Source organism: Colossoma macropomum, unplaced genomic scaffold, assembly GCF_904425465.1.
Source record: "Colossoma macropomum unplaced genomic scaffold, Colossoma_macropomum, whole genome shotgun sequence".
Taxonomy (NCBI): domain Eukaryota; kingdom Metazoa; phylum Chordata; class Actinopteri; order Characiformes; family Serrasalmidae; genus Colossoma; species Colossoma macropomum.
The window spans coordinates 35,779,598-35,791,834 of record NW_023494799.1 but is presented as its reverse complement, the minus strand read 5'-3'; the positions used below and the strand labels follow the sequence as shown (position 1 = coordinate 35,791,834).

The window sequence follows — 12,237 nt, the reverse complement described above, 5'->3', positions numbered from 1 at the left end:
TCGGAGCTTACAGCCATTATAAACCTATTCGGTTCCGTGCTGCTCACTAAGTGGATATAAATCATTCAAAAAGTCAGTAAAAGCATCAACACTGAAGAGAAAAAAAAAATAATAATAAACCAAGACCAGCTAATACTCTGCTCTGTTTCCTTTCAATTCTGAGCTTAGTGTTAATTCAAGATTAATTTATCAAAGCAATCAGCTTCCATCCATTAGCTTACGACAACTGCCAGGTTCATATTCAGCAGTAATGATTATTGGGTTAGAAATGTGGTAGTATTTCTAGTCAGTGAGTCCAAAGTCATCGATCCATTTATCCTACAGATTCCACCTGAGATTATAACCAATTATGGCGCCTGTATTATTTGTATGATGGAAATTCCAAGAGCAAATGCTGCTGATAACAGCGATGCAGTACTTTATTAAACTGTTAATTCAGAGACTTTTTACAATCTAACGATAATTATTCAGTAATTACATGGAAAACAAAGCAAACTGGCTGAGTTATTGTTCAGTTAAAGGAGACAAGAATGTAAGTCTGGAAGGTTCTGGTTGAGTTTGACGTTAAAAAATGTGCCATACAATGATTCCTGAAACAAACTGTGGACAAAACCGATTTGAACTGAGGAAATTCAAGCATCAACGCGACCGCCAGACTCAGGCGTAGGCATACGCGGATCTTCGGTTTATTTAGCGCGAGAACAAGCGACGCTTCGCCGAAGACAAATTCATTCTGAGCCACAAACAGTTGGCAACTGAAATATGAAGCGTATTAAAATGCCATTGATAAGTTAAGTGAGCAGATATCTTATCTGAAGCATACAGGAGCCATATGGTGCCATGGCCACTAGCGCCTGTTGCTGGCATAACAATGGCCCGGCCTAGACGTTGAGCGGCAGGCGCAGGTTGACAAATGGTCGTTAGCCTGCCTGCATCCTCGAAGCAGTAAATGCGAGAGCAAACGTTCATATTTGCATTTTTTTTTCCCTCTTACAGGTGCAGATGGGGTCTAAACCAGATGTTAACTCGAACACGGCACTGTTTGCCTTCTGCAGTTCAACAGCCCCACACAAACACGCACACACACACACACACTCCTGGCTCAGCAACAGGAAAGACAATAGGGTCTCTCTGTGTGTTCTCCCATTCCCCCACAATCCTCCATTCCCAGAGGTAACCCAATCCACTATGTCTGAGCAAGGCACCTATTCTCTTCCCATTTCACAACTGAAAGACTGCATTCTTCCCCCCCTCAGCCGCGCTGACGAGCACCACTCAAACAGAAAGTATCAAAATTAAAGTGCTTTTTTTTTCCACCCTCTGATTCAGATTTATTATTAAAGCCCCCAAAACCGCAGGCCTAGTGGCAATGCAGGGGTTTCAACATCGCATTGCTGGCACGTCAGTCCTGTTCGAATGACAAGTGAGTAAGTTTCAGCGCAGTGGCTGAGAAATGATTGACAACTATAGATATAAAGCCATTTTCAGGTTTGAAACATTTTAAAAATATTAAAACACACTGTTTAAACGCATCTTGGTTGTTTTCTCAGATTGGTTTAGGAAAAAAAAAAACATGTTATTTGAAAACAAAAGACAAAGTAGCACATCTTAACTTGCTCTAAACTAAGCTATCGCACCTATAATCAATATAAATACCTGAACTCGTATAAAACCTACAGCATGCCTCCATTTCAACCCCCTCAAAAGCACAAATAACATGTGGAGTCTGACACTAAGCATTAACGAATAGCTGAGTTACTAAATCAAATTCTTCTCAAGATGTGGTTTCCCTCAACGTTTCCTTGAACGTTCATTTTTTCCCCACTGAAATCGTTTCACCCTTACTAACATCCTCATCTCGTACGTTTCTGTCCAATAAGCTCTTAAATGTTTCTAATCCAACACGGCAAATCTGTCATACAGCCAAAAGATTTTAAATCACCAACAAATGATTTAACTGAAGACTGTTTCGTGCAAAAAATGCAGAGCCTACAGCCATGAAACATACAATACTTGTTTTATATACTAGTAATATATTTGCTTGGTGCCTAAAGCCTCGGAGTCTCTGCCATCCAGAAAAGGAATAATACATGAAGCAAATGTGACCACACTCTACTAGCCAAACGTAACATATGCAAATATCAACTGTACCCTAAAGCAAACTTGGGCACCCAAGCGCGGTCTGGCCCTTCGGGTAAAACAAAGGTCTTCCTTTTTTTAACTGAACCTACACTCGACGCCGGACAACGAGTTCGCATATACACTGTATACTCTGATCACGATGGTGTCTCTTCTACACAGCTGGACGACCACAATCAGAAATTCATAAACGGGGGGGGGGGAGATGGGGTCAGCGCGTCCCTGACACAATGTCCCCGTGTCTCAGAGCTGAAAATGCTAAGCATGCTCATGTCCAACAGGTCTCCTCATTGCATAAGCTGGAAACAAAGCACCTATTGCTCCCCCCTTTTCCCCCCCACAGCAAGCAGATTTACTTCTCAACATCGTGACATGTCAGGGGTTAAGTCTGATAGAAGTCAATCTGTTTACTGTAGTAAATGATAATGGCCCAGTTAGAGGAAACAAACAAGGCATTGTGTCTTGCTGGCCCCTCTTTTTAAAAAGGCCACAGTGAAATATAAGACAATAATTAACTGCAAGAAAGGAGGTCTATTCCCAAATCGCACAAGAGTGGAACTTGTTTTCAGCCAGGGGAAAAAGCACTGGGCAGCAATCTGTCTAACTCAATACTCCACTAGGTATTTTATTCAGCAGCTCCATAAGAGACCTCAGTTTTGTCCACTAAAACGCAGGACTAGGCTGTGGCCTGCTGCACTGAGTGGACGTGGAACGGCTGAAATTCGACAGGCTCCCATCCTTACAGTGGATATCTAAGCGCTTTTGGGAGCGTTATTACTTTAAAGCGTGATAACGGGAAAGTTAAAAATTTAGTTCAAACGACCGGACTGAGGCTGAGGTTGTCCTAACGAGGTCAATCACCTCGAAAAGCACCACTTCGTCCCCAAAAAGCCCGAGAGATGCGGGTTAGGTTAGCGATACAAACAAAGCTGATCTTTAGCAAAACATTAGCAAGAGCTTTAGTACAGAACTGCCCGCTCTACAGTCTGTAAAGCTTGGAGCCACTTCTTAAAACAAATAAGAGGCTTGTAATGCGCGATAAGGGGCTAAATGTGGGCCATTCCAGTGACACCAAGCACGTTTCGGAGCTTTGTGTCCTCTTTCCACAAAACTCTCACCACTTTCACACTTTTCCCCCTCAGAGTTAACCTAGCTAGCTGGCCTGAACGTTAGCCTCCTGACACGGTGCTAACTTACATAGCCTCTGCTCTGCTATGCCGCCCTCCCTAAATCCCGGACATTTCCAGATTTTTCTAATTTAAGGGTCATTGTTGGCCACTTCGCACTGGTTTTCACTTTGTAAGACGTTACACTGAGTAACTTAACACATCAACAACATCCACATCTTCGCCATTACTCCACAAGAACAAGGCGGGCAATTCCAACAAAGGAAACGACAAACTGAAGGCTGAGCGGTTTAACGTTATTCCTTACGGAGCTGAAGTCGGCTTCTTGTTCGAATTATCCCGTTCCACCTTAAATGGTGTAGCAGTTACATGTAACTGCTGGGGGATTTAAGGTGGAACGGGAAAATTCGAACAAGAAGCTCGGGAATAGGACAACTTCAGCCTTATTCCCGAACTTACTGTCAAAAAAAAAAGCCCAGCCGGTTTGTTGGGCTAATGGCGAGATTTAAAAATAAAAGATACCCTGAAAACAACATAAGCAAAGGTAAACAAGGCAACGTTGACGTTGGCTATTGTTAAGTTGGAACAGTTCATAACCAGGCTAGAACCAGCTTTCAAACGCAACAGATTTGGCAAGAAGTTAGTAAGAAGTTTGGGAAAAGCGCCCACAGAAGGCTAACATAGCGAGAAAAAGGCAGACGAGATCCGAAATAAATCTGATCTCGTCCCGATATTTTACTACAGCATGTCCGCTTCGAAACGGCGCGGAAGGAATGCGAAAAATCCGAACAGCTGAAAAAAAAAGGAATAAAATAATAATAAAAGAAGAAGCACAAACGTGTACTTACGGTGGAGGTTTCAAAAGGAGAAGAAAACGCCGCGGATGCGAGAGCAACAAGTCTCCCCGAGCCGTGTTTTCGCTCCACTTCGAAAATGTTCCAGCTCGATCTGCAACTCCCGGCGGAGGAGCGAACTACGGGGGAGAGAAGAAGAGCAACATTTGGCTCCGTCATCTTGTCCAAAATTCTCATTCTATGCAATCATTCACATCCGAAAACGTCCCCGAAACGACCAGCGCTGCTCCTCGCCCAACCGCGCCGAGCTTTACTGCGGAGCAGCGACGCGCCAGCTCGGCCTTCTATACGCAAAAATGTGAAAAATGTGAAAGATTTTCTGCGCGATGTCAGGCGGGCACAGCGGCGAGGCAGCGCAGCAAAGTGAAAGCGCCCTGTTGCAGCAGCGTCGAGGAAACACAGGCAGAGGCCAACTCGGTCCCTCCGAAAACACTTTCTGAGAGGCTCTGACCGCTAATATGATGTGATAGCGCCTTTATTCCCCCTCAAAGTGCAGCCTGAACGGTAAAATTGCTGACAATAAAAACATTTTTCCATCTCTTTACGCTTATAACCTATAAACTTACCTTAACGTCCGAAACCGCTAACAAAATTTTAAATTCGCCCCCCTTTGATGTCGTGATTTTTTTCTTTAATGTTGTTTTGTAAACTGTGTAAAGTTATTCTCGGGTTTCTGGGCCGGCCGGGAATGTGAGCGTGAGGCGGCAACGCAGCGCGAGAGATGCGAAGAATGCGCGGAATGAGAGCAGGAATGAAATGAACGCGAGCGCGACGGCTGCGCGGGGGGGCGGAGCCTGGGTGACGTCACCGCACAGTCAGCGGGCGGCCACGGGGCGGGAAGGGGCGGGTCCCGACCTGGGCAGGGCGACGTCACGGGAAACGTCCGTCTCGTCGCCCAATGGGAGCGCGGCAAAGTCTGTTTTTCATAAAAATCAGCGTAGACTTTTTTTTCTTCTAAAGAGTCTTTTTTTTTGTAGAGATCGAATCATCTTTCAGAGAGGAATGGACAAAATAGTCATCTGTAAAATTCTATAACTTAAAATAATTTAAATTATAATTTATAATTAAAAAAAACAATCAATTATAGATCTGTTATGGATGAAATCAGGGAAGATTTATTTATTTATTTTATTTAAAAAAAATCTATAATAATACAACACCTTTACTGCCCACAACTTTTTCATATCACTCTTTTTTTCCATGCATAATGATGTAATACCACCACTTTCAACTTGCAGCTAACATTTTTCATGGCAGTAGAGGAAATGATTCTCTCTTGTTTGTAAAACCCTGAGTAAATACAGACTTGTTCCCTGCGTTAAAAAGACCTGTTGCCACCCTTACGCAAGTAGACTACGCCAAACTGGTTCCACCAGACTTACAGAGGAGAAACTGGATCTTGTCGACTGTTCCTGATTCCTATTCACAGCTCACTAATCCTTTAAGCTAGACGTCTTGTATTGAAAATTTGAAAAAATCCCCACTTAAAACAGCAGACGCAGGAAAAGACACTGAAGTCCTGAAGACTACATGTTTCTGCGCAGGTGTGCGAAGTCGGCCTGTCTGGTCATGCCTGTGCAAGTCTCCCGTTTCTGTTTTGACACCACTGCCCTCAAGTACATCCAAAAATATATTGACAGCATGGTCCTTTGAGGCACTAATCATTACACCAGTTTGTGCATGTTGGAGACGGCTGGAGGTTTCTGTGTCAAAGAGTCCGGCACGAATGAGAAAACAGCACCTGGGGAGCCCCTTCAGTGCAGATCAATTACTAATGAACAATGAGTCTTGTTTAATGATTCTATAAGTGCACCTCTCTCTTCTTGACCCTTCTTCTATGTCGGCAGCATTGGCGGCAAGCTCTGCCTTCCAAGGCCTTCTTATCTTATCTCTTGTTCTTCTCTCCTGGGTGGTGTCTGTTCCTTCAATACCAAACTATTACGCATCAAAAGAGGGGGCTTATCTATGTAAATGCAGGACAGTCCTGGAGGAGCCGGTCTGCACCCCTCTCCCCCCCCCCTTCCGTGGAGCACTAACACCTGCGTACAGTCGCAACCCTGATTCATTCACCGTCATGGGTCATCTGCCAAAAAGGGTTTCACAAGCTCCTTGTTAAACATTAGCTCGGTGTATCCAGGAAGCCTCTGTGCAAGATCCCTGCATAATAGCAGACCGTAAACGGCTTCATAGCCTTACATCACGGCCTGTTTTCATAGCCATCTCAGGTGCTAGATTGGATCAGGAGGACAGGGGCCATATGAAAGCCTCTGAGTGTCCGTGAACTCAGGTGGAAATGTGGTTTGTGAGGAGCGATGCCATACGAAATGACTGCAGTTAAACCGCAGAGGCCGTACATCTCTGTGGTGGCTCCTTTCCCCCTGCAGTCCGGTGACATTACGAGGATGCATTTGTTTTCAGAGGGAGACAATGCATTTATACATTCGCATTCATGAAAGTAAACCAAATCAACATGTAAATGAGCAAAAGTACACACACTCACACACACACACACTTAGTGTAGTAGTGCTGTGCAATATGGAACTAGTATTTGTAGTACATGGAGGAGTATAACATAGCATAATATTATGAAGAAGTACTAATACTAGTATTACAATTTAATTGCAATTATAATGCAGTGTACTGTGATATGCGATACGTCTTGCGGTGGCTGAGCAAAAGTGACATGGTTAAAGCTCAGTCTGCATTATTTTCATCAAAATAGACTTTTGTTAAGTTAATATCTTGATCAGGGGCCCTGCGGTTTAGCCCCGTCACCTTCTGTAAAACAGCCAAATAAAGAAGACAGTGTCACCCAGTTTATCAGAGATAAAAATGGGTTATCAATAAATATGGATCATTCTATGAATTAGTTCAAAGTCAGAGTTCAACACGCATTTCGGACCCTTAACTGACTTGAAATTTAGATTCAAATCCTTCTGATCGTGTGACCCTGTGCCTTAATTATGTTTATTTCATTAAAATAATAATGATTAATCCATTTTGTTACTAACAAAACAATCGTAACACGACCAAAATTTCACCAAATGTTTCAGTAGTGACAATTTTAGCTCATTTTGAGCAGACCTCAAAAAAGCTAGCCAGCACATGACAAGCAAACACAGCTTTGAACAGCTGTACACACACAAAATCGTGATTTTTTTCATTAAAACACAAAAAGGTGGACTTAATTGCAGAACGTGTTTCAGTAGTGACAATTCTTAATGTTACACACTGATTTTCAGACTTTGTGTGAGATTTACTTTAAAACACTGGGTTTAACTGCCACCATGTGGCCATGAGGGACAGGGATGCAGTCTCACTTCCTGCTCTAAAATGCTGGGGTGTGGCTAAAATGAGCGCCACCCAGGGACTAAAACTTTGCTGTGTACAAAACCACAAACTACAATACTCGTATGTTTAGTATAGTACAGTATATTATAGTTGTATGTACCGTTTTGGACGCAGCTTTTGTGTTTCAGTAGTTACATGAAAATATGGGATGGCATTTCTTGAATAAAGTTGTTTTATTTAAATTTTACATTTAGGATAATTACATAGATAAGTCTTTTAACTTCACTTTTAAAGAAATCAAAAAGATCTTCAAAAAATGTGAAAAAATACAAACAAAATGAAGTATTATTTTCATAAGGTGAAATTTAGGGGGTTAGCATTTGGGACAGCCACCTTCCAATAGAAACATTTAGTATATATTTACCTTATTACTATCTCAATAAATGCCTAGCATTTTAATTTATCATGACATAATCCTTGTAAATGTCTAAGGGTTCGAACACTTCACTGCTTTATATATATATATATATATATATATTATATATATATATTATATATATTACTTTTTTAAACTGGTTTTTACTTTTTTAATTCAGAAGAATGGTCCGTACATACTGGAGCTGTTGAGATCAAGAAAGCTTATGCTGTTGCTGTTGTCGGATGGAAATGATGTGCTGAGCTGTCTAAACAAAACCCAGCATTTTCAAGTTTCCCTCATAAATCAACAGTGCAACATAACCCTCTGTTTTCTTGTTGAGACGTCATGTTCTCTCAACCACCGAAATATAAAGGTTTACTTGGATTAAAGGCGTCGTACAAGTACAAAGTGGTCCACTGTCTACTGTGTATGCTAAGGACACCCTTCAACCTCCCCTTCTATCTTTCAGTCGGGGTAAAGTGTGTATTAAACCCAGAATATCCTCATTATTTCACGACTGAATTTCATGATGTATTGCTGGATAAATGGGTTTGTGGAGATTTTAGTGGGCTCTGAATAATGTATCTGTCCTATACTAGTCAAAGACAGTTCACTGTAGAATTTTGCTTCAACATCCAAGATGCAACAATTGATCAGTTGTATACAGTGTATTAATATCAGTCTAGTTACTTATATTCATATTCACAGCTTGCTAGAGACGGTGAAAGTAACAGTTGGAAATATGGTTATAAACAAAATAAGGTTATTATGATAAGTTTGGCATGTTTTAATGTCATGATAGGTTATGCTAAGGCATATGAAGTGAGGCAGCAAGGGGCCCATGTGTAAAATTTTCAGAGGGCCCAAAATTACTACTAACGCCCATCAGAACACACAGAAACACTCATCTGGAACTGTGATCATCTGGAAAGAACACTGCAGTTGGTTACAGGGCTCTTACCCCATGCATGACATTACAAAGACCAAGATACACTATTTCAAAGACCAATATTAGGCCAACTATTAAGAAATGATACACTGCACAGCCCTAAAATACACTTTGCCATGAGATCGAACTTAAGTGTGAGGCTCTGAGCTGATATCACGAGCCATTCCTGTCACAAAATGCATGGCACACATTACAGCTTTCATGACGTCTCGGTGGAGGTGCGCACTGATACCATGACAAAGTGGCTCATTTGAGAAAGCAATAAGCTCTCCACTTTCAAGCAGCATTCTGTGCTCTGATTCAATCAATTTCATACAATATACAACCTGGCAATATTTTCACAATCTCTAGAAAAGCCTCGGGCTTCGCATACTGTTTGATATATTGTGAACAATATCATAACTTAGGCCAGAATGCTGCTGGTCGCACGGTTCGCATCACACGCTGTCATTTGAATGAGCAGTTACGAGATTATCAAAGGGTTGAATAAACATTCTAAAGCGACAACAAGGAAGAAAAAGGACAGGACAGAAATCAGAAAGGATCCGTGTTGAAACTGATGTTCTATGTTCTATTTCTTCTTTTTTCAATGCTGCCTTCTTTCAAAAGAGGCGAACCCGCAGGCGTTTCCAAAACCCACAGAAAGAGAGGTGAGACGGAATCAGAGCCTCTGAGCTGTTTAGCGCAAAACACACTTTAATGTGTCTAACCTTGTTCCCCTCCCCTCTACCCCCCGCCCCCCTCCACACACACACATACGCATGAGCACACACCGTGATCACCTGGCTTAACACTGGGTGTGGCCTTGACACAAAAGCAGTTAATGCAGGGCAGAAATCTGAGAGGGGTTCACGTTAGCAGAGTGTTTAGAAGGGGTGGGGACCACTCCAGCGAGGCGTTTGGGGTGTGAATAAGGTGCTAAACTGAAGCTTTAAGAACACATTCTGTTCTATATCTACATGAGAGGGCATCATGTACGGCTTAGTATTTGTTGATCTGGAGACCACAGGAGGGGTTTTGGGGAAAAATGAGCATGACCCCAAATATTACATCTGAGCACACTTGGTCCTCGGTCCTTTCTTTTAAAAATCCAGGTTAATAAAAACTGGACGAGAGCCTCCTGGGACATTTGCAGATGCTCACGCTAACACTAAGTATTACGCTCTGCTTTCACTGAGGGTCCATGTCCATTATCAGTGGTGTAATCTGATGTGGACAGATACAACCCCAAAGGCTGTGCGTGTGTGTGCGTGTGTGCGTGTGTGTGTGTGTGTGTGTGCGAGTGTTTGTTTTTGTGTGCTTTCAGGACATGTTCAGTATTTTGTACAAAAAAAGAGAAAAAAAACTGCAAACTGAGGAGTTTCTGATTTTGTAAAGTACAAAAGCTCCATTTTCATTTCAAACGATTCAATTCAAACAATTTATTTTCTGTTACTGAGGTTAAGATTTAAGGTTGGACATAAAGAATTCTTAATACATATAGAATCTTCAGGTGTTTGGCGATGAGTTTACTGAACTCCTGAAGAGTAGAATATTTTAAGTGGTGCTGAACTGCTGTGCGAAAACGTCCATATTCTGCACCCACAACTGCTCACAGTCCCGTGCAGTTTTCACAGTCAACATATTCTTACGGTTAAAATGAAAATCCCATTAAGTAGAATGGTTGTTAGGAGTCCCATTTTCTCTGTTAATTTATAATCATTTTTTGAAATTTTGGAAACTTGTGATTTGCGCTTACTTCCCTCTGTCTTCGCTCTTACGCCAGGAGATTACGTTATATTTAATCTCCTCAGAAATGTCTCCTGAAAAATTAACATTACTTAATGACCATTTTGACTGAAAATTAAATAAATGAAGGGTCTCTGACTTTTGCACAGAACTATATATTCAGCATTATAACAAAGCCTCCCTTATCCATGCTAACTTTACAGGAGAGGGGAAAAATATGTTCAACATTATGCTAAAATGTAACAGGACCATAAATGTTTTGAGCCATTTCTATTGTTTCATTTAAAAAAGTTAAAAAGTACTCGCAAGAAGATCTCATTCCCTGAATATACTTTACAGCTAAGAACCGTTTTTTCCTTCTCCTGTGACGCTACCTTGGAGATAAGATTTCTTATGACAAACATATGTGAAATGTAAAAGTGGAATCCATAATTCTGAGACCATAAATAATTAAAAATAATGTATTTATTTTATTAAAAGCCTAAAAAAAATCAGAATCTAAAGAAAAATAAAACAAAGAACATGAAGAACAAATGTTGTCGAAATTCAACAATATTCCTAGGTCAATTTTCAAACTGAAGCAAATTTTTGAACTGAACCCTGTTCAGGCCTTAAGTCTGCACAAAAAGATCAGATTTTTTTTTGTCTTATTCCTTTGATTAAAATGCATGTTCAGACGACTCTCAGGTGAATTTGATCTACTGATCAGAGGCTTTTCCACAAACTCCATTCCAGCTTAAACACACACTATCACTAAAGCAACAGTTGGACGTATGAAATACTAAGAAATGCTGAAATTCATGTTAAAATTTCAAAGAATACACTTGTCATTCAAATTGATATGCTAATAATTTCACCTGTGATGAAAAACCTTGTATAAAATTAAAAAGAAATGTAATGGAAGCATTTTCACCAGTGGTCTCAGCCTTCTGGACCCCACTGTATATTCCATCCCATGTCCTAACACTGCATTAAAAACAAGCGTGCGCGTGCGTGCTTTGAAGACTGGAGCGCGTCGGTCTCTTTGCCGCGGGGGGCAGAGGTGGAGCGTGGAGGTGGGGGAGGTGGGAGCGATGCTGTGGCCTGCTTTGGTTCATTTCTCCGCCGCCCTGTGACCTCTGCTAATCAGGGGCCCCTGCGAGGCCAGGTGCAGAGCAGAGCCGGCCAGGGCTGTGGCCTGCTCACACAGGCGCACTGATTGGCTTTAGAGAGAGATAAGAGAGCCGAGTCAGCCAGAACCACTCGCTCACTCACTCCCTGATAAAAACACACGGCTTCATTTCAATCAGAGCAGCGAGCGAAGGGGGGGGGGGTGCCAGCCAAACCAAAACCACCACAGGGGGCCTTTTCATCAGATTTATATTCCTTTTATGTGGCTCCGTAATGGTAATTACTTTGAAATTAAGTAGGTCCAATCAAATCAAAGGACACACACATGCACACACACACACATACGGGCACAAACACACACAGGCACACACAGAGAACAGTAACTTTAGAACAAACACAGGCAACTGTAGAACAAAAGTCCACATTTATGTTTCAAAATAAAGAACATCAGGCTTGTACACCGCCCTCTAGCGGTCAGTGAGAGGTTTGGGGGTGAGTGAACTTTTACTTTCTGAACTCCTCAAACATCCTGAAAGTATGCAAAGCCTTAACACATCTTTCATTCCATTTAAAAGGATGATGGAGAAAGAGCGAAAGTTGCGTCTCATTAAAATGTTGCAC

At 41.7% G+C, this 12,237-nt stretch overlaps 1 protein-coding gene across 1 annotated transcript in view; it reads right to left on the bottom strand.

Annotated features, from left to right (window-relative positions):
* The window catches only part of tead1b (TEA domain family member 1b), an 89,748-nt gene extending 85,084 nt beyond the window's left edge, over positions 1–4,664 (bottom strand). The window contains 1 exon segment of the mRNA XM_036587041.1: positions 4,115–4,664. The gene's annotated coding sequence lies outside the window, so the exon portion shown is untranslated.
* Between the last annotated feature and the right edge of the window lie 7,573 nt (positions 4,665–12,237).